General features: G+C 42.6%; 1 long non-coding RNA gene across 1 annotated transcript; it reads left to right on the forward strand.

The window, feature by feature from the left end:
* Positions 1-969: 969 nt before the first annotated feature.
* Positions 970-17,181, forward strand: LOC144988987 (uncharacterized). Its single transcript, XR_013653103.1, has 2 exons — positions 970-1,328; positions 16,655-17,181. It is a non-coding gene; the product is annotated as an uncharacterized LOC144988987 (long non-coding RNA).
* The last annotated feature ends 5,019 nt before the right edge of the window (positions 17,182-22,200 follow it).

A 22,200-nucleotide genomic window follows, 5' to 3' on the forward strand; every position in this document is an offset into this window, starting at 1 on the left:
GATATATTTCCTATGGTCAGGGTAGAAGTTGCTCAAGGTGTTAATTAACCAAGTCAACCGATGACACAATACTATCATTCAATATTGAAACAGCCTTAATATAATCTCCAAGGATGAAATAACCGGACGACCCCTTAAGAACCATCAGAGCTGTAGATTCTGGCGGCCGGACAAACACAAACCACTCTTCTTAAATCCTTTTCCCCCAAACCAGAAGGCGCAGACACAGGAGAACAAGTGGAGGGAGCCTGAAGACACAACAGTCATCACAAAACCACTCCAGGCATAGAGAGGGAAAGATCAAACGCAAAAAACGAAAATCCAGAACAGGAACACGCGGCCCAGGACCGAACTACCCCCAGCCGAGAAAACAAGGCCGCGAAGGATCGACACACTCACTAATGCGGCCGACGCAAGTCCCTGAGGACAGGGCAGGACCCACTGGGGTACACAGAGCAGGGAAAAAACAGGCGGAGCAGAACCAGATGCAGAATGTGCGGGGGCAATGAACGAGGATCGCTGAGTGAATAAAATGAGCCATAGACGCTGCATAAGAGAGACCAATCATAGGGAAAAATGTCCACAGAGCCGAGACGGGTCCAAGAGACACTGATTCACATTCTAACTAACCAGCAGCCACAACAACGAAGAAAACAAACAGAAGAACCGCCATAATAATAAAGCCAGCATCAAATTAAAGATAAGATTTACACACAGCTCCCAAAGAACAAAACAGCAACAGAAAACAAATGCCAAAAGCCACGATAAATTCAGCCAGCATGAGGACCTGTCCAAACGAGGACTGCCAGCCTTCACAACCACAGAAAGGACCCCACAACCCCTGAAAAAAACAACAACCGGACGACGCAGAACTACGCAGCAGAAAAGGAATCAGAAGTGCATCAAGAAGGACCCGGAGCAAAACTACAATTCCCAGGGTCCTTAGGGCGTGACGTCACCGAAGTAAACAGGAAGAAAAACGCACCCTTAGAAAACTACACGGGAAAGGACTGATTGCCGCTCACCGCAGAAAGTCGGCCGACCACGGCAGACGAGAAGACCCGGACTGCTCCTGATCGGGGGCCACGGACATCCCGAACATCGCGGAAAGCACACCCCCTGCAGATGCACGCGACCGCGGCGAAACGAACGCGCTGTGCGCCGACAGCCGCCCGCGGATCACTGCAAGCAGAGCAGACGCGGCGAAACGAAAACCCCACATCATAAAAACGGGGATCATCCAGCCGAAGAACGGTGGGAACACAGCAAGACGCCGAAAGAGACGGAGACCCGCGGGCACTGAGACCGGCAAAGAATGAGCGCTGAAGGTAAGAGAGAATGAACAATTGTACACCTGACTTAAATAGGACGCTAAGCAAGTGGGTTAATTAACAGACCCGCCCTAGGGGAGTAACCTGCAATTCTGCCGAGTATCTGCCCGAAATGCGACGAGTCGCTATTACATCCCTCAGTTATGATGAGGAAATTTACATCCGTGATTCCACATTTCCCATGAGTCTTAGGGGCTAAAGGCGGGGCCAATGCCCGGCTCGCCATTCTGTTGTAGTGTTTAAGAATGAGCAAGTATCAGCAGTGCATGGAGGGGTGAACGGGTACAGCTTCTCCTTCCGCTTGTGTCGCGGCAGCGTTATTGGAGTAACAGGACTGGTTAGAAAACACACCGGTAAAATACAGCAGCGGCGACTGAAAAGCGCGCGCCTCAGCGTGATACGCGCGCCTCAGTGCGGCGCGTGCGTCAGAATTCAGAAGCCTCTGCGCTCCGCTCCCGCCCCGCGCGCTCCTTGTCTCCCCTTCCTATCTACTCCGACACCTCTGGCCAGGGCGGCTTCAGGGAGGAACACTTCGTCCCCGTTGCGCCGGTGGACAGAGCAAATCGTTTCTGTGCAAAGCAATCGGACTTAATACTGTACGTTTTGTGTATGAGGGGCGGGTGCGTTGTTAGGTGTGGGAGCCTTCAGACTGCCATCGGCCCCGCAGCTCAATCAGCAGGAGAAGATGTCTCCAGCTCACACGGAGGCTGTGAGCTTTTCAAAGCAAAATTCCGCTTTTACGGTTTCCTTAGAAACCGTAAATGGAGTGTAAATTCACTCCATGCGCTGTTCTCTCCGTCACGCAGCTGACCGGCTTTTCCAAACCAGTTGGTGACGGTGGACATTTTTACGCTGCTTTTAACGATTGCTTTTAACTTGAAAGCTTCATCATATTGTAACGGCGATCTGGTGCACGTTGGGTCTAATGGCACCAAAGGATTCTGGGATGCGGCCGGGCATGCGTGTTTCATTTTGTTGAACCATGACTGAAGTGTCTAAGACCTGAAGTCAAGTCCATGCTGTTTGGCTGCTTAGAGGTGTGTTGAATATAAATGCCTTGTGCTTGGTGTTAGATAAAGAATTCAAACTATTCACTGAGTTCGAAAGTACGTACATGGCGGCCGCTAATTAAATCCATAAATTAGACGCGTCACTGAATAAGCCGCAGGGCTGTAAGCGCAGGAAAAAAGTAGCGGCTTGTAGTCCGGAAATTACGGTATTTGACTTTATCAGGGGTTTCATTCTGATTACTTGTTTCTATCTTTGGACTAAATCCCTTTGGTCGAAGTTGACGAAACATGACGGTTGAGAGTGACACTTGAGTTTGAGTCTGCTTTAGAAGAGCAGCTGTCAGGCTCTCTCTGTGGTGTCCACAAGTGGTCATTCTGTAATGCTGGCTGTGGTGCTAAAACTGATAGGTATTGATGCTGGAGTGCACTTTCATCATTGCAGAGGGTTTCAGAAACACCATGATCTTCTGATTGTTGCACCACATATTCTTGTGTTCACTGAGCAACGTCTCCACTTTCCTGCATGGATTCTTCCACAGCTTGAGCTTCAGCTAGTGCAGAAGTAGTTGCTTTCTTTGACTTAAGAATGTGCAGCTCAGCATCTAGCTCTGCTTTCTTCTAGAGCAATGTAGAAATTGGTCTTTGTACTGAAGTGAAACAATATTTAGGGGGCCTGTCCACATCAGCGACCGCTCACTCAATTTCACAGAATACTCTACCACAGGATCCCCCCAGATCTAAGCAAAGAGTCAGACCCAAGAGATCCCATTGCAACGACTCATTCACTGAGAATGGTCAGTCACTGTTGTCGATTCCTCTGAGGAAATTTTTGATATAGAGGGGATGATGCTTCAAAGAGGAAAGAAACGTCTGCAGCCAGTGCTAATCAGAACATAATACAATGTCCTTGTCATTCCAATAAACCCTGAAATGTTCATCTGGTGTTTTTTCTACATTTCTTCATGGAATTTCACTGCAAAATGAATCCATCACAAAAACAGTCCTCAAACAGATGCCTGTCTCAAATAAACGCCGGGCTGGCTGCCAAATCTTTGGAATAAAAGCTGAGGCAACTATAGCTCACACACCGGGAGACAGTTCTACTGGGAGACATGGTTCTCCTGAGTTTGGCAGCTCGCTTACGCAAATGGACTGCGGTCCAAAGTCCCCCCACACACCGTAACAAAGCACCCTCCCTTGTCCGCAAACGCAAAGCAGAGAGTCTGGCTGGACTGCACAGAGACACGGTTTACACGTATGGAGCAGTTGGCCGGTCCTGTTGACACTCCAAAGCCTCCTCTGCAGCGCCTCACCGTCCATGCATTACGCGAAGCCAGAGCAGTAGTGACCCACGATCGGAATGAACTGTTTACATGCACCATGGTCGGATCAATAATTGGCATGACCCACCTATCTCCATCAGAAAGACATTTTGATCCAAATGAGTCTGATCGAAGCAGAGTATTCCGAACGGCGGGTTTACATGATGCATTTTTCTTCTAATCAGGCGTTCATTCCAATTACTTTTGTCCATGTAACCTCCGCTAAAGTCTTTAATAAGCATAGGTTGAACAGATGGCTATTTCTAAGATTTATAAAACATTTAACAGTGTAGAGCTTCACTTAGTCACACATCTGTATTCACAAGTGCCAAACTAGCAGCACAATGTAACACAGACTACTCAATTTTCATGCATGATATTTCACATTACTACTGATTCTGCTCAGTTACTACCTGGGTCACACTAACTGCTTCCAGCCAGCCTGCGTGTGGCTAAACTCACTTGAACAAGATATCTGCAGACTCAAACATGAGGGGACAGCAGATGGTCTTTAGATTGAATGGAGGTTTGATTGTGTTAGTGCTCAACCAAAGAGCAGTGGAAATGTTATAACCATTTACTGAAACTCTGCAATATCTGGATTTATTATTAAAAGATTAAACACTCCTGCAATGTTAGCCAAATTGATTTTTAACTTGCAAAACCCTCATATTAGACATTTTAGCTAGAATTTCACATCTTCCACTGAATTGGCTTCGATGAACTGATACGCGTGTGCATAGTAATGGTTCAGATACGTTGACAGAGAGTTAGACAGGGTTGAAGCATTTATGAGCTGACATAAATGGCTCTTTCTTTACTGCTTTTGCTGTATTCCTGGTAATAGCCGTTCACTCTCAAATCCATTTACCAGACGGCCAAGAGGAACATAATTACTTTCTGAATTATGACTTTTTTCAACTTTAGTCCTCCTAAAGCAAATTAACTTACTTCAAAGTATTTATTTCCTTATATATATGCTTGTAAACCCACCACCTTTGGTGTTTGCTTCTTTTGAGCCAATGTTTGATATCCAACTCACAGCATAGAAAAAAAGGAGGAGTGGAAGAGTGGGAGTGTAATAAATTACAGATAGATAAGTCCTTACAAAGACCCTTCCCCCACCCCCCACCCCCCTCAAGCACTGCTTTTCAAGGCAGACAGTGGACCTCTTAAATCAGGAACTGAATCAGATGCCATAGATCCTTCCCACAAACATCATTAAAGCTCAAGGTCGCTTTTCTTTGCTGTTTGCAGAGCCTCAGTGTTGATCACAGCAGGAGATACAGTAAGATGAATGTCTAATCACAAAGGAAAAAGTTGCACTATCATTTCACCTGATTTCCTCAATTTTTTACACATTTGTAGCCAATTTTAGGATATTTTTAGGGGTTTATTCAAGATAACCATTTTTTCCGCACTAAATGGCGCACCTGGGAGCCTTCAATTTTCTCAAAAATTGTCTGTGTGCCTAATAATCCGTTGCGCCTTATATGTTCACTGAGTTCCAAATTCTGTAAAATGTTATGTGACTTTATGAAGCGCTTCACTTGGGGACTCCTACAGTATTTCTGATGTTTATACATATTGCTTATACTACATACATTTAAGGCCTTTTAAGTGATTCAACTTTGATGAAGAAAACTTTGATGGAAACAAGTGTCTGTTATGATTTCCGAAGGACGGGTTTTGTCTAGGTATCTTTCCACAGTGCAGCACAATGACCTTGTTCGGCTGTGTGACGGGAGCTAGGAGTAAGAGGCAGACAGTATTGATTGGACAACACATTGAGATGGACACACACATTGCAAGCAGTTAGAGTACAAACCACACTTCCAGGACCATATGAAGCTATGAAATAATTAACATACTCCTCCCCTCTGTACACGCGACTGGGCATGAAACCATTTGTTGACTTCTTTTATTTTTGTGTTTATGCAGACAGCTGCCATATAATCTGCCTAATTTGACTGCAGGGGTTGCCCAGCAATGCATTTTGCTTGACGCCCAGAGCTCCATACAACTTTAATCCAACTTTTAACTAGAAGGAGCTGCATTTCCAGAAGAAAATGCAGGGTTGAATGCTGTAGTGCTGAATGAAAGCTGAATTAGCTGAAGAAATGGCTGAACTGTACTGGAAAAACCTTGAAAAGGTAAAGGTACAAAAGTCCTAGCAGGAATAAGCTGAAAAAGTTGAACATTGTAATAGTAGAATGGCTAAAATAGGTCAAAGTTTGTAGAAGGAGTTAAGCATTAAAGCTGAAATTGTTGAAAAAATGGCTAAACTTTTGAAAATGTGAAGATGTTGCTAAAATGGCTAAAAGTGCTAGCATTGGAATCAGCATCATCAACCGACTCAAAAAAACACATTGTTTGAGAGTATCATATTGGTAAAAGCTACATGTCTAAGTTGATAGAAAATCCACTTTTTTCAAAATGGCGGCTTTTCTATTAATTCTATCTCCATAGCAACCATTTTATGTTTGGGTCGCCTGGGGATGACGAACCAATCGATGTCAGTTTCAGACAAATCAGAAAAAGTAAACCTTTGGACGTCAATAGCAACGAAGTTTGTTTGCTAACCACGCCCACATTCCTTATATGTCCAGATCCAGTGATTTTCAATATGTTCAGTTCCAGCCATGGATGAAGTTAAATGCAATATTTGCTTCAGATTTGGTCAAAAAATGGCCACCAAACAGTAGGTTGTGTCGACATCCCATAATGATTTCTAAACCTATTTTATAGACCAAAGCCTTGTGATCAATTTAACGTTTGAACGGTATCTCTAGCTAAAGGCATGTTGAAGTTACAATGGTTGAAAGAACCAAAGGTTTTCAAGGATTCTCAATGTATTTAAATGGAGCGAAAATCTTGGAAAATCCTGGAAAATCTTGAAAAGTTCAAAGATTTGAAGGACCAAAAGTAATAGCTGAAAGGAATAAGCTGAAGGAGTTGAACATTGAAATAGTAGAATGATTGAAATAGGTGAAAGTTTGAAGAAGTTTAAAATTGCCTCACATTTTGGCAAAAAATGGGCGCCAAACTGTAGGTGGTGTTGCCATCCCATAATAATTTTGAGCCTTATATTGAAGTCCAAAACCTTGTGAACATTTCAATGTTTGAACGGTGTCTCTAGCCAAAAGAATGTTAAAGTTACAATTGTTTAAAGAAGCAAAGGTGTGGCCAATGGAGCAAAAATATTGGAAAATCCGGGAATAACCGGGACTATCTGGAAAAGTTCAAGGATTTGAAGGACAAAATGTCATAGCTGGAATAAGATGAAAGAGCTGAACATTTTAATAGTTGAATGGTTAAAATAGGTGAAAAATTGTAGAAGAAGTTTAACTGTGAACTTCTGCACGAAAAATTCTCCATGTATTTCAATGGAGAAAAAATCATGGAAAATCCTGGAATATCTTAAAAAGTTCAAGGATTTGAAAAACCAAAAGTCATAGCAGTAATAAGCTGAAAGAGCTGAACAGTTTAATAGTTGAATGGTTAAAATAGGTTGAAAATTGTAGAAGGAGTTAAGTGCCGAAAAACGGCGGAAGATAGCGTAAGAGGAAAACAAAGGGTTGAATGCTATACAGCATTCAACCAATAAGAGGAAAACAAAGGGTTGAATGCTATACAGCATTCAACCAATAACCTTTTAATAATTTTCAATACACTGATTTTTTTGTCACTTACTTCTTCATCAGCCAACTCAGGGATTCTAGCAGAGGAATACTTCAAACATTGTCAGATCATTTCCTGCTGACACAGGAACACAGCTCAATGTATACTGACAGTGATGAACTGATCAGGGAACATTACTACGTCTGCCACAGCGCCATGTCAAGCTGCAAAAAAAAAGAAAAGCACTAATGACTCTATGGTTCGGAAGTGGAGGCATTAAGAAAACAAAATGCTCTAGAAGATACGCATTATAATGACCTGCAGTTCGTTACTGTGAAAACACTTTCCACAGTAGAAGAATGAATTCAAAGATTAACATCATTCCAGGAGGATTAACAAAAGAACTCACTGTTTTACTTCCATTATTTTTTTTTGTAGGCTGTATATTTTATCAATGCTATTTGTAATACGATTGTCCTTGTGGTGTGGAAAGTACAGTTTATGCACACCACACTACTGCAATGACAGAGAGAGGATGATTCACATCTCACAAAGTCTATGAAAGTTTTTCTTTTCCGTTACCAGCTGAATTTTTTTCTTTTTGGTTCCATAAATCAAACCCCTATATCTACAGCAGAAAAAAATAAATAATAAAAAAAAAACTCCAAAGCTTTAAGACAGAAAAAGGAGGAACATAGACAGTTCTTCTCAGAAAGTGTTAAGTATTCAGAAAGTCTCCAGTGGACGACTAGGTGGTCAGTTCTTCCACAGCATGCTTACAGGTGCATGGGGATAAACATTTGATAAGTGGAGGTGCTCTGGGTGTTGAACTTGAAAAATGTCAAGCTTTTAGCTCCAGTCCACTGAGCCCTGTGTATTTTCCACACTCACATTAATCACTGCACTGCAGGGCTTGAGCCTGCCGTTAGCCAGACAGTTAGCATGTAAGAGTGAAACAGACTCACAGAGGTGCTTCCAGCCTGCTAAAAGCGTAACTCTTCCTCTGCTTCTGCAAACTCAAATAAACAGAACACCACCTACAGCATTTAGCAGCAACAGTGTTAATTGGAATAAAGGCACAAATGGCTGAACCCTGCCTCGCCTCTTCATGAGCAGTTTGAACATGTCAAATATCAGACTACGACTTCTGAAAGCATCTACATTACTGCAAATTAAATTTAGACCATTTTGAAAAGTGGCTGCAGTTATTTAGACTAATGGCAGGTATTAGTCTTCATGTTTATTGTGCCTCCTTTTTCTGCATCAATGTGTTAAAATGCCTTTATGTTCGTTTTCAGGCAAAGTGGATGACAAATAAAAGGGATAGGTTGTATAGGTGCTTGAGAATTAAGCTGCTTTCACCCTAAATGTTAGCCTGGCCAAATTGAATCCTTTATCATTATAAACAGTGGAAAAAAAGGAGGATGGACTGATGTGCAATTCTAAACATAGGCACTGCTGAATTAGATTATTTAATAAGGGGTGCATTTAAGAAAGTTATAATATCTGTGTAGATCTTTAGAGCTCTCGAGCTACAGCTCAGCACACAGATTCAAGCAACCTCTTCCAATGATTGTCTGTTTAAATGCATAAGTGCGCATTTTGGGCCCCTGCATACAAAACTCACATACACGCATTCACACAAGCTTTTACGACCATTTTTGGGCTCAACGTACAAAACGTGTTGTCTGTAAATGCACATTGAAAGTTACACCAAGTCAAACTTTGACAAATGATGGCGTCTCTTATAATTCACAGAAGTGCCAACCGTTATAGAATGTATCATGGAGGATAAACTAATAATGCCGAGCTGCCGGCTCAGATGATGGTGCAGTTCTACACGGCCATCATTGAGTCCATCCTCACCTCTTCCATCACAGTGTGGTACCCTGGAGCCACAACAAGGGACACAAACAGACTGCAGCGTATTGAGCGCTCAGCTGAGAAGGTGATTGGCTGCAGCCTTCCATCTGTCCAGAACCTTTACGTCTCCAGAACCCGGGGACGTGCAGGCCGGATAGCAGCCGACCCTTCTCACCCTGGACATGATCTACTGGAACTACTCCCTTCAGGCAGGTGGCTAAGGTCTATCAGGACCAGAACCTCAAGACACAAGAACAGTTTCTTTTCCTCTGCAGTCAGACTCATGAACACCTTTCAACTCCTCCCCCCCTAAACTTCACTTCTATGTCCAGTCACTCACCAGCCCACTACCTGCACCTTGATCATTCTCAGTTTTTGGCACTGTTTTGCACTACTTACTCTATATATTTATTGTTCTGACCATTGTGTCATTTGTTTTTGTTTTTTGCTTACTGTTGTTCTTTTGTTTTATGTTGCACACTGGCACCGGAGCAAATTCCAATTCTGAGAAACTTCACTGAATATGGCAACAAACACTTCTTGAATCTTGAATCTTTGTCCAGCCGGAATGATATGACACCAAGTCTTTCTTACTATATATCAGAATAAAACTGAGAAAGAAAAGCCTGGAACAAGATTTGTGACATTCACACCGCTTTGATATTTTGCACCAAGCCTCTTTTAACTGTAGGTGATGGACCTACCGTAATTTCCGGACTATAAACCGCTACTTTTGTCCTGTGCTTACAGCCCCGCGGCTTATTCGGTGACGCGGCTAATTTACAGATTTATTTGACGGCCGCCATGAATGTATTTTCAGTTTCAGAGCATGTGTTGAATGCTTACTCAACTCCAAGCAACAAATCACTTATGTTTGAACACAACTCTATGCGACCAAACAGCATGGTATGAGGGGCCGTATAAGACATTATTTATTCTGAACCATTCACATTCATACATTCTTGCTCTCACAGTCATATATACTCTCTTTCGCATACATATATTCTCTTACGCATCCATATATTCTCTCTCTCACATTCATACATTCTTGCTCTCACAGTCATATATAATCTCTTTCGCATACATATATTCTCACTTGCACATCCATATATTCTCTCTCTCGCATGCATATATATTACTTTACACATACATACATTCTCACTCTCATTGTCACTCTTAAAAAAGAATGTATGTATGTGAAAGACAAGTATATATGAACGTGTGAGGAAGAGTTTATATGTGTGTGTGAGAGAGGAGTATGCATGAAACGGAAGTGACTTTACATGAAAAGGAAGGCACTTTGAATGAAAAGGAAGGCACTTTGCATGAAACGGAAGGCAGATGATTTCTCGTGCTCTGATTGGACGAGAGGCCGCCACCTCCCATTTTGAACAGACGCTAACACGAACCAATAAGAAGGCCATCGGAACCTTAAGAAATATTTTATCTTCACCTCAAGTGGTCACAAATCTGTCTGCATCTCTAGAGACACAAAGGAATGTCTCAAATACCAATAATGGTAATAGAAGTGCCACCGAAACAGAAAATCCGTATCCACCTTATTCCTAGCCCCCATGAGCCTTTGCGTGAATTATGGGCGACACTTCCTGTAGACGCTGGAACACGCATTTACATTAAAACAAATTCCTCTTGTTTTCGATCCATAACTACATATAAATGTGGGAAAACCAGCTGTCATTTCTTAAAAAAGGCAACGGTGAGGTGGAGATGAAATATTTGTTAAGGTTCCGATGGCTGCAGGACCCCCGTGGCTACTTCTTGCCGGTTCGTTTTTTTTAAAAATAAACTTTATTAACAATATCTTGCACATACAAAATACCAAACACAAAACTCCACTGTGTGCAAAATACAATCTTCACGTTCGCCATGAGAATGAACAAAAAAAAAAACATAATGATAACCATGTAAAACAGGTTATGCAAAAAGAAAACAAAAATAATAAGGCAAAGGAATCTGTTAAAGTTTCAGGAGAGACCATGTTTCAACTGTTCTGACAGCTTTTTTGTTAGTGGAAGATTTAATACTGTTCACATACAAAACCATTTCTTTCTGAAAAACATAAAACACGGTTTTTTTGTTGGCATATTTACACTTGTGTATAAAGTATTTAGCCATAATTATAAGTAAATTAACTACATATATTTTTTCTGCATTAAGTCTTTCTTGTGTAAAATATCCAAAAATAATATGCTCGTAAAATAATCTATAATCTTCACATTGATGAGTTCTTATAAAATGTATCACATCTTTCCAAAATAGTTGAGTGAAAGAGCAAAACCAAAAAAGATGAGGCCCAGTTTCTGGTGAGGAATGACAGAATGAACAGTTTATGTCCAGATCTTTTTTAAACTTAGTAAAGAAATGTTTCACTGGATAAAATTTGTGAAGAATTTTGAAAGAAATTTCTCTGATTTTATTGGTGATGAAATACTTTTGTGGCAGGGTCCAAACCTTTTCCCACTGAATTCTACATCCAAAGCTGTTCCAGTATGAGATAACATACGGTTTTGTGGCAATCTCATTTTGAAACAGAGAACGGATACTTTGATTATTACTGCTAGCTGAAAAACTTACCTTTCCACACCACAAGTCTGTTAATTTGGGATTTCTTGCTGGTTCATGTTAGCGTCTGCACTGTAATCCCTAGCGAGTTGACTGAACTTAAAAATTATTGTGTAACAGATTACGCAACAGTTAAGTTATATTATTAAAACTTTTAAGTTAACATTTATTAAAATTCATATTGTCAGTTGGCTTACATTTGTATTATTTCATATAAAAAATATTAAGATTCCTCAACTTATAAAAGAGAGATTATTTACTTAAAGGTTTTAATATTTTCCAACTAAAAAACGCTTTAACTAACTATATTTTTTTATTACTCAACTCATAAAATATGTAAAATTCACTCAAATGCTTTATAAATTCTTTAACTCATTAAATTTGTAGCATTGAAAATATTTAAAATTCTTCAGCTTAAAATGTATTCTAAACAGAGATATTGATACTGCCCCACTACATTTTAAAGGCCAACATTGATAAAAACCAACAAACGTGAAGGCCACACAATAGTGATTGCTTAATACACTTTTTTTAATTGCTCTTTAAAAAAAAGCACAAATATCAAGAGGATGAAGAAACAATCAGTGCAATAAAACTGCATTATAAGAGTGCCACACAACATATTGACAAAAAGAGTTGGTTTTGTATTGTACGGCAGAAAAAGCAAATGATCACAACAAAACACATTAGTTACATAACACTTAAACCAACAAATAGTCCATTCTGGAAGACTCACTCAACGAAACATTCTTCAGCGTCAATAAATGTCCTTTCAGTGGTTTGCTGTCCTCAAGGCTCAAGACAGCATTCTGAATAAATATGAAGGCAAGTTCAAGTTTTTTGGGGTGCTGTAGGTCCAGAGCATAGATGTCCCCGAAGAGTTAGAAGAGATTAGTCAGCCAGATGTGTGGGACCACTGACGGCAGCATCCGGAGCGTCCCCACGACAACTGAGAAGATACCCACAGCAGTGTCTGTGAGGTCTGGTATTCTGGAAAATACAAAACAAAAAACACAGATGAGTTCAGACCCTCAAAGATATTCATCACACTAATGTCCAAAACTGACATTCCTGCCATCTGTCAATGGGAATCTTTTCATGCTAACATTCTGTTAGCTTTTAATCAACTGGCTATGATGCTTTAAGGACCCACTCCAATTAAAATTGTGTTTTTAAAAAGTTCTTTAGCATTTTTCTGAAGGAGGACATTTATAAAATAATTTAAGACTAAAGCTTCATTTTTCTTTATTCGAATAATGATGGATCAGGAGCAGAAAAGGTAAACGAAAAGGTTCCCACTCCTTCCAATCAGGAGTCCCTGATGTTCGCCTTTCATCTTCCGTCTCATTTTTAAAACCATTTAAAAATATCACTCAGTTTACAAACTACAAACAATTGCCCTATTTATTATGTCACTCAATAAAATCTCAATCAATATTAAAGGATTAGTGAAAACCATTGACAGGGAGTCGTTTGCACTTACTGTACTGGTCTTGAAGAAGTTGGAGGCATCTTCATGCAGATAAACAGGAAGTTCAAGGAGGACAAGTGCCCGTCTCATGTTCACATCACGCTGGTCCTAAAAGAATAAAAAGAAATATCCATTACCATTGAAGCAAATGCAGAGCAAACACTTCCAATATTTATTCAAGGAACTTTAAGAAATAATAAAATGATACCTTTTCTAGATGTCTATTTCTAGTAAGAGGACAATACAGTGTTCATGGCATGATCCACTTCAGGTCAAAGACCCAAAGTCATTTTTAAGGCAAGTTACACCTTGGCTTCTTACAGCTGTTATCCGTTTTTGAATTATGCACATTAGAAATTCACCTGGAGGTCATAAATCCTAACCAAGCTGGCCAGTTCCTGTCTGTTTTGGTGGACTTAGTCTCAGAAAAGGGCAGCTTTAAGTTACACAAACATGTAAAAACTGCACAATTTCCTCTGACTGCATCTACTCAACATAAATCCATTTCAGATCTTGACAGATGAGTTTTCATGGTTTCAAATGATGGAATGGTGCTAATGCAACATCATTTTATTATTGTAATATACTGTCATAAAGACATGACAATATTCCAAAGTGTCTCCACATACATGGCAGTGGAAACACTTTGGAATATTGGCTATGTAGTACTGCAGTATTATATGTAGTACTGCATAGTGCCAAAGTAACAGAACACAACTTGCACCTCCATTCCATTGTGCCACCTTCAGCCTGCAATCTAAATATGTTTAGTTAAATTGTAAATAATTTCAGCTCTATTTAGACCTTTGGCTAGTTAAAATGTGCATAAATGTTTCCATGCTGCCGTATAAATCTAATAATGGTAATAGTTCAGGATGAATGCATTAAATAAGTATAAAACTCACCCACTGACACCTCTTTTCTGGTGAAATGGTGACTTTCTGGTGAACTTTCTGAAGTTCAGTATCTGAAAAAGTCCAAAAGAGATTTTTCAATGTTAAAAAATGTTTCAATTGTATTCTGATCAAAAAACATTTATTGCACTACACAACCTATTGCATTTTTTGTTTTTTTTAAATAGCTCTAGACAAATAACTGAGACAAGTTACCTGGCTGGCCTTGGCGTCTACCTGGAGGTGAAACACTGAACACTCTGTAGTTCGGTACCTGAACACAACACGAGCACGTTGATTAATTTATTTTTACAAAAACCTTTTTTATAACGGAGATCAGTGATTTATAAAAGCTTAAAACTGCATTCAAAACCCAATGCTTCCATGTAGCAACCAGGCTTAAAACTGTTGGCGGTAGCTCCTCCCACACAACCGTTTGAGGCTTTGAGTGACATTTTTGGACAAATGTCCAGCAGCAAACTTTAGCCACAGACAGAGGCCTCCAACGCGAATTTCACACGCGGATCATGTTTAGTGTGATTGCAGCATAACAGATCATTTCTACCTCTGAAAAAAAAAAACCTCATCACTGTCGTAACTTACGGGCAGAAATGCATTTTGGGTTTGGCTCGCCATACGTCTGCTATGACAAACTAATCATGTATACATTTCCACATTAATCTCTAAAACAATCATAACACACATATGTTTAAACAACAGTAACCCACATTTACGGTAGTATAAGAGCATTTTTAAAGCATTCATTCAAAATAAACCATGAACGATACTTACCAAATTAAATCAGGGCTGAAGACAAGACGGCACCATCAGCGATGAGGCGAATGGAAAAAAAAACTCGAGGTTGGGGCGTCTTGAAGCGGGACGAAATCGCAACGCTTTGCAGAAAAATAAAATGCTCGACTTTCAATTTCAAACGTCGCATACTCGCATTCGGCAAATCCAACATGGCCACCTGAGCTAACGTAGAGAAAACGAAAGACCCTCCCACCAGTACGTGATGACGTCATGACGCTACTTCAGGGATCTTAAAATTTTTGAGTGCTAGATACAAATAAGCTTTAAAATATTTAGCACTGTTAAGTTACATTTGAAAAAATCTTGATAGAGCTTAATACTTTATAGTTGAATCAACTACAAAATGACGTTTAAGTTGTGTAACCTTAATAGTTATGAGTCAGTACAAGTGATAGGGTTTAGAGGGTGTTCAAAATGGGAGGTGGCGGCCTCTCGTCCAATCAGAGCACGAGAAATCATCTGCCTTCCGTTTCATTCAAAGTGCCTTCCTTTTCATTCAAAGTGCCTTCCTTTTCATGCAAAGTCACTTCCGTTTCATGCATACTCCTCTCTCACACACATATAAACTCTTCCTCACACGTTCATATATACTTGTCTTTCACATACATACATTCTTTTTTAAGAGTGACAATGAGAGTGAGAATGTATGTATGTGTAAAGTAATATATATGCATGCGAGAGAGAGAATACATGGATGTGCAAGTGAGAATATATGAATGCGTAAGATAATATATATGCATGCGAGAGAGAGAATATATGGATGTGCAAGTGAGAATATATGTATGCGAAAGAGAGTATATATGACTGTGAGAGCAAGAATGTATGAATGTGAGAGAGAGAATATATGGATGCATAAGAGAATATATGTATGCGAAAGAGAGTATATATGACTGTGAGAGCAAGAATGTATGAATGTGAATGGTTCAGAATAAATAATGTCTTATACGGCCCCTCATAGCATGGAGTTGACTTCAGGTCTTAGACACTTCAGTCATGGTTCAACAAAAAGAAACACGCATTCCCAGCCGCATCCCAGAATCCTTTGGTCCCATTAGACCAAACGTGCACGTGATCGCCACTACGATATGACGCAGCTTTCAAGTTAAAAGCAATCGTTAAAAGCAGCGTGAAAAAATCCACCATCACCAACGGGTTTGGAAAAGCCGGTCAGCTGCCAATGGAAAAGCTGCAATCTGCAGCTGGCTGCATGTAAATATGTGGGAATAACATCAGCCTTTATTTTGTCGGGACACGACTGGAAACACAAATTGACGTGATCGTTTTAACGGTTTCTAAGGACTGAGCGGAATTTTACTTTGAATAGCTCACACCGACCACAGCCGGCTCGTGAGCTGGAGACATGTTCTCCTGCTGCTCGTTCACATAGAGCTGCGGGACAGATGGCAGTCTGAAGGCTCCCACACGTAACAACACATCCTCCCCTCATACACAAAACGTACAGTATTAAGTCCGATTGCTCCGCACAGACACGATTCGCTCCGTCCACCGGCGCAATGGCGACGAAGCTCTCCTCCCTGGAGCCGCCCTGGCCAGGGGTGTCAGAGATGATAGGAAGACGAGGAGTTGCTGTTTTAATTAATAAAAATCTTAATTTTACTCATAAGGATACAGTTACTGACCCAGAAGGCAGATTTGTAATCATTAATATATCCATTCAGAATAAGGACTATTGTATAGTGAGTATTTATGGTCCTAATGTTGACGACTCTTCCTTCTTTCACAGATTCTTCACCTCACTCTCAGTTCACTCTGACTCCACAATCATTATAGGAGGAGACTTCAACCTTGTTTTGGACCCTGAACTTGACAGACTCAGCACAGCAGCAAACCAGCGTACATGGCGATCTGCAAGTATTCTAAAGCAGTACATGAATGATCTGGGTCTCTGCGACGCGTGGCGCTCATGTCACCCAAGCACTAAAGGGTTCACCTTTTTTTCTCCAGTTCACTATTCTCACTCCCGTTTAGACTATTTATTAATCAGTAACTCTCTTTTAAAAAATATTCAAAGCTCCAATATCCATCCAATCATTATCAGTGATCATGCACCAGTCTCTGTAAACATTTCTAGGGAAAAATCCACACCCTCTGGTACAACCTGGAGGTTTAATACGTCTCTGTTAAAGGACCAGGAATTTCTTGAATTCTTTAAAAAAGAGTGGGCAACCTTCTTAGACTTCAACAATACTCCAGACATCCCACCGTGCGTTCTTTGGGAAACAGCAAAGGCAGTCATGAGAGGGAAAATCATTTCTTATTCAACGCACAAAAAACGCAAAGAGAAAGCAGATTTATTAGAATTAGAAAATAAAATCAAAACCCTGGAGACTGCTTATGCTGCTTCTGCACAGGAACACATTCTGGGAGATCTGAAAAATTTAAAGCTGCGGTTAAATGACATCATTAATAAACAAACACAATTTCAAATACAAAGGCTACGACTTGAAAGATTTGAAAACTCTAATAAATCTGGCAAATTTCTGGCTAATCAGCTTAAAATTAACAGAGAAAAATCATCAATCACCTCTATTATGGACCAAACAGGAAATGTCACCCATGACCCGGTCGAAATTAATAACGCATTTGAAAACTTTTATAAAAACCTGTACACACCGCAGATCAATCCGTCAGAGCAAAGTATTGACTCATTTCTTAATAATGTAAACCTACCCAGGCTAAATGAGGATCAAATCACAAACTTAGATTCTCCGCTCTCGCCGTCTGAACTTCATGAAGCTCTGTTACTTATGCCTAATGGTAAAGCACCAGGGCCTGACGGCTTTCCTGCTGAGTTTTATAAAGAATTCTGGGAACAACTGGCACCAACATTTTATAAAACTGTCACATCTATTAATGAGAGCCAATCAATGCCACCTAACATGAACTCAGCCAACATAATTCTTCTTCTAAAACCAGACAAAGATCCCACTAGTCCTTCAAGCTATCGCCCTATTTCTCTAATCAATGCAGATGTAAAAATTATCTGCAAAGCACTAACACAGAGAATAGAAAAAATCACTCCTCACATAATTCACTTCGACCAGACTGGATTCATCAAAGGCAGACACTCGGATGATAATGTCCGTAGACTAGTTAATATAATAGACTTTGCCACCATTAAAAAACAGGAAATGACGGTACTATCGCTGGATGCTGAAAAAGCCTTTGACAGAGTTAATTGGAAGTTCCTTATTGCTGCCCTCCATAAGTTTGGTTTTGGAGAAGCATTCATCAATTGGATCAAAATATTATATCACAACCCCAATGCATCAGTTAGAACTAATAAACAGACTTCAAACAGTTTTTTTCTTGGAAGAGGAACCAGACAGGGCTGCCCACTCTCTCCTTCTCTTTTTGCTATATTCATTGAGCCTTTAGCTGCAGCAATAAGACAGAATGAGAGCATTATAGGAATAAAAACCAAACACAGCCATCATAAAATTAGTCTTTATGCGGATGACATATTACTGTTTTTAAGGAATTTACATTCTGTAAATAAAACAGCAATGATCATAAATGAATTCTCCTCCATATCAGACTATTCCATTAATTGGAATAAGTCTGTTTTATTACCACTCAACAGGAATATGGAACAAAGACTCACAATTCCAGTTAAAACAGGAAATATCAAATATCTGGGTATCTACTTTTCCCCCAAACTATCAGAACTGGTGCAGCTAAACCACACCCCATTACTGAAAAGCATACAGGACGATCTAACACGCTGGACCAACCTGCCTTTGTCACTTATGGGCAAGGTAGCCACGGTTAAAATGAAAATCTTACCCAAAGTTAATTATCTCTTCTCAATGATTCCCACACAACCGCCATTAAAATGGTTCAAAACATTAGACTCATCCATATCAAGCTTTTTATGGAACAACAAACCTGCAAGAATTAGTCTAAAAACTTTAAAATCTGCAAAAAGCTGTGGAGGATTAGAACTACCTAATTTCCACAAATACTTTCTTGCAAATAGATTACAATATATCTTAAAATGGTTAAAAAATAATCCAGAAACCAACTCATGGTTAGACTTGGAACAGGTGTTATGTGGAAAGATCAACCTGTCACAGCTACCATTTATTAGCCAAACAGTTAAAAAACAGGATTGTTTCAAAAGCATTAATATAAATGCCACCTTAACAGCCTGGTGGGAATTTCTCAAAATATCAAAATCATCAATTCAACCGTGCAAAATGACACCCATCTGGAACAACCCGGACATCCTTATTAACAAAAAAATGATTCACTTCCCAGCTTGGCAAGCAGGGGGCATAAAACAACTAGAGCACGTAATTATTGATAGAAGATTCATAACCCCCCAGGAACTTCAAGACAAACATGGAATAAATAACTTCTTGGAATATCAGCAACTTAAATCAAGTATTACTAAAAAGTATAAAATTAAAGACGACGATTTAAAGCTACCAGATGTAGTTACCACTCTGATTAATTTTTCAATGAATAGAACTCTCTCCAAAATTTACAAACTTTTATGTAATTTAGATAACAATATTGCCCTTCCAACAAAAAAATGGGATGCAGATTTGAGCATCAGCACAGATGAAAGCTTCTGGTCAGAACTTTGTCTAAACACCTTTAAACTGACAAAAAGTCCAAATCTGCAGCTAATCCATCTCAAAACTCTTCACAGAATTTACTACACTGGACAGAGGATGTTCAAGATGGGTCTCAGTATTTCAGACATTTGCGAGCACTGTGATAATAATCTACCCGACAGCTACATGCACGCACTGTGGTTCTGCACTCCTGTCCAGGCTCTCTGGCAGCAGGTATGTGCCGATTTATCAGTCTGGCTTAAGGTTTCAATCACTGCCTCACCGTCACTTTGTGTGCTTGGTGACATGAGTGCCATCGATATAGAAGAAGGATTAGCATCTATCATTTTCATAACTCTTTGTATTGCCAAAAAAACTATTTTAATAAATTGGAAAAACAAGAAAAATATAAACATAAGTCAACACAGAAATCTGCTGTTTGATCATATCAGCTTGGAAAAAATGTCAGCCCAAAGCTCAAGTAACTTTGAAAGAATTCAGTCTCTCTGGTCTCCTGTGGTTGACTCCATGACTTAGGGGGTGGAGGGCTTGGTCGTCGCTGCTCCTTGCCCTTCTGCCGTGGTTTGGGGTGGGGGTCGGGGCTTCCGGTGCCTGGCGGGGGCGGTGGGGGGCTCCGTTGGTCGGGGGGTCGGGTCCGGTGCCTGGGTGGGGCGGGCTGGGGCGCTGCGTGGTCCTCTGGGCTTGGGTGTGGGGGTGCGTGGTGGGGGGGTGGGGTGGTGGTCTGGCTTGGCTTGGGGGGGTGGTCCCTTTGCCTGTGCTGGGGGGGGTTGGCGGGGGGCCCTGCTCGGGTGGGGGGGGCCCAGCGGCGCCGGATGGGCTGCCCATCTGCACCTGGGGCTGGGATCGGCCCTTCCCTGGCTCTGGGACGGGACGGGACAACCCTCTCGGGGCCCCCGGTCGCTCTGGGTGTCACCCGCTTCGGCTGCGGGGTCTGGGGTGGGGTGGGGTGGGGGGCTTGTCGGCCCTGTCCTGTGGGGGGGCGTTCTGGGGGGGAGGGGGGGCCCATTATTAGTACGGGTCGGGGGGGGCTAGCGGGTCGGGGTCTCCGCTGAGGCAATCAGTGGTTGCCTCGGCCGGTTGGCCTCCTCGGTCCCGTCGAGGCCTGACCAGAGCTCTTCTAGGGCCGGCGTCTGGGGGTGGGGGCCTGGGCTTGCTCCGGGGGGGGGCGACGCTTTCTGGCTCCTCTCTCTCTGTGTGGGGTGGGTGGTGCCGGGCCTGGGGTGTCGGCGCCTCCGGGGGTGGGCCCCTGGGCTGGGTGGCCCTGGCCCCTTTGCTGGGGGTGGGCTGGGGGACGGCTGTTTGACCACCGGGGGACAGTCTACCAGCTGTCCCCAACTTACCCCCTTCCTTATATAACCTCATATTAGGGTGAGGGGGTGGGGGGTCTAGCCTGCGATGCGCCTTGGGGGGGGGGCTACTTGGGAGTGGCCCCCCTCCTATGGTTGCCGTATGGAGTGGGCCCCCCCTCTTTCGGTTTTATTTGCACCTTAGACATGTAGGGTCCTTGGTAGGGGGGGTGCTTGGACATCACTGCAAGCAAGCAGCAGATGTCCTCCTGGCACCCTACCCGCCAATTTTAACCGCACCTTAGACATTTAGGGCCCCTTGGTGTGGAGGGTGAGGGGACATCACTGTGAGTAATCAGGAGATGTCCCCTTAGTGCCCTACTCGCCAATTTTAACTGCACCCCCCTTAGTACACACACCCCTCCCCCTTCAATATATACATTCAAACATAAACACACACACATGCACACAAACACCCTCTCAAACACCCATACACGCACACACATTTTACAAGGAAGGTGGGACCTGGGTCCATCTGTCCCCTACCCCTTCCCTGGTGGGGGGTGCGGGCCCCTTGGCGATGGCGGCCGTGTCCCTTGGGTGCCGGCTCCCTGGGCCCGGCGGTGCTCTCTCCGCACGGTGGGGGGGTTCATATTACACCTGAGCCGGGGGTGTTCGTGTCCCTGGGGGGTGGGTCCTGGTCCTTGCCCCTGGACGCTGGGCCCCGCCAAACTTCCAACATGGCCGAGCCTGGTCGGGCCATATTTATAACATCCCTTGTGGGCCGCCCTTTTTTCCCCGGGGTTCCCCCCTCCTGGGCGGGGGCGGCGGGCCCCTGCCTTGCTCCTACCTGGACCAACCGTGGGCCGGGTGGGTGGCTGCCTGGAGTGCGGAGCGGGTCTCCCTTGGGGGGTCCTGGCTCGTACCTGGGGTCGGGGCGGGGGGATGCCCGGAACTCCTGGGTGGTGGTGGGGTGCTCGTCTGGGGCTGTGGGCGTCCCTCTCCGGTGGGGCCCTGCGTTGGGCTCTTCCGGCGCGGCGGGGGGCTGCTTTCCTGGCTGGGCTGGGGCGGCGCTCTCTTTCCCTCTGCGCCTCCCTGCTCTCTGGCTCTGGGGGCCTCGCGGCGGTCCTGCTGGCCCTGGCCTGGGTGGCGGTCTTGGTCGCCCGGGGGGCGGTTGTTCCCTGCCTGTTCCCGTGTGGCGTTGGGGGGGCTCCGGCTGCCGCTGCTGCTGCGGCGGGGGTATGGGTGTGGGGGTGGCTGGGCGCTCCTCCTCCTTCTTTTCACATTCCACCATCCATTTTAGAAGAACATAAACACTCACCTGAGCACAGGTGTTAGCTCACCTTTGCACTAATAGTTTGCATGATTGAATGAATGAAAGATTTCACACTAGTTGGTTT

This window comes from Oryzias latipes, chromosome 22, assembly GCF_053564925.1.
Source record: "Oryzias latipes strain Hd-rR chromosome 22, Olatipes_Hd-rR_3.1".
Classification (NCBI taxonomy): domain Eukaryota; kingdom Metazoa; phylum Chordata; class Actinopteri; order Beloniformes; family Adrianichthyidae; genus Oryzias; species Oryzias latipes.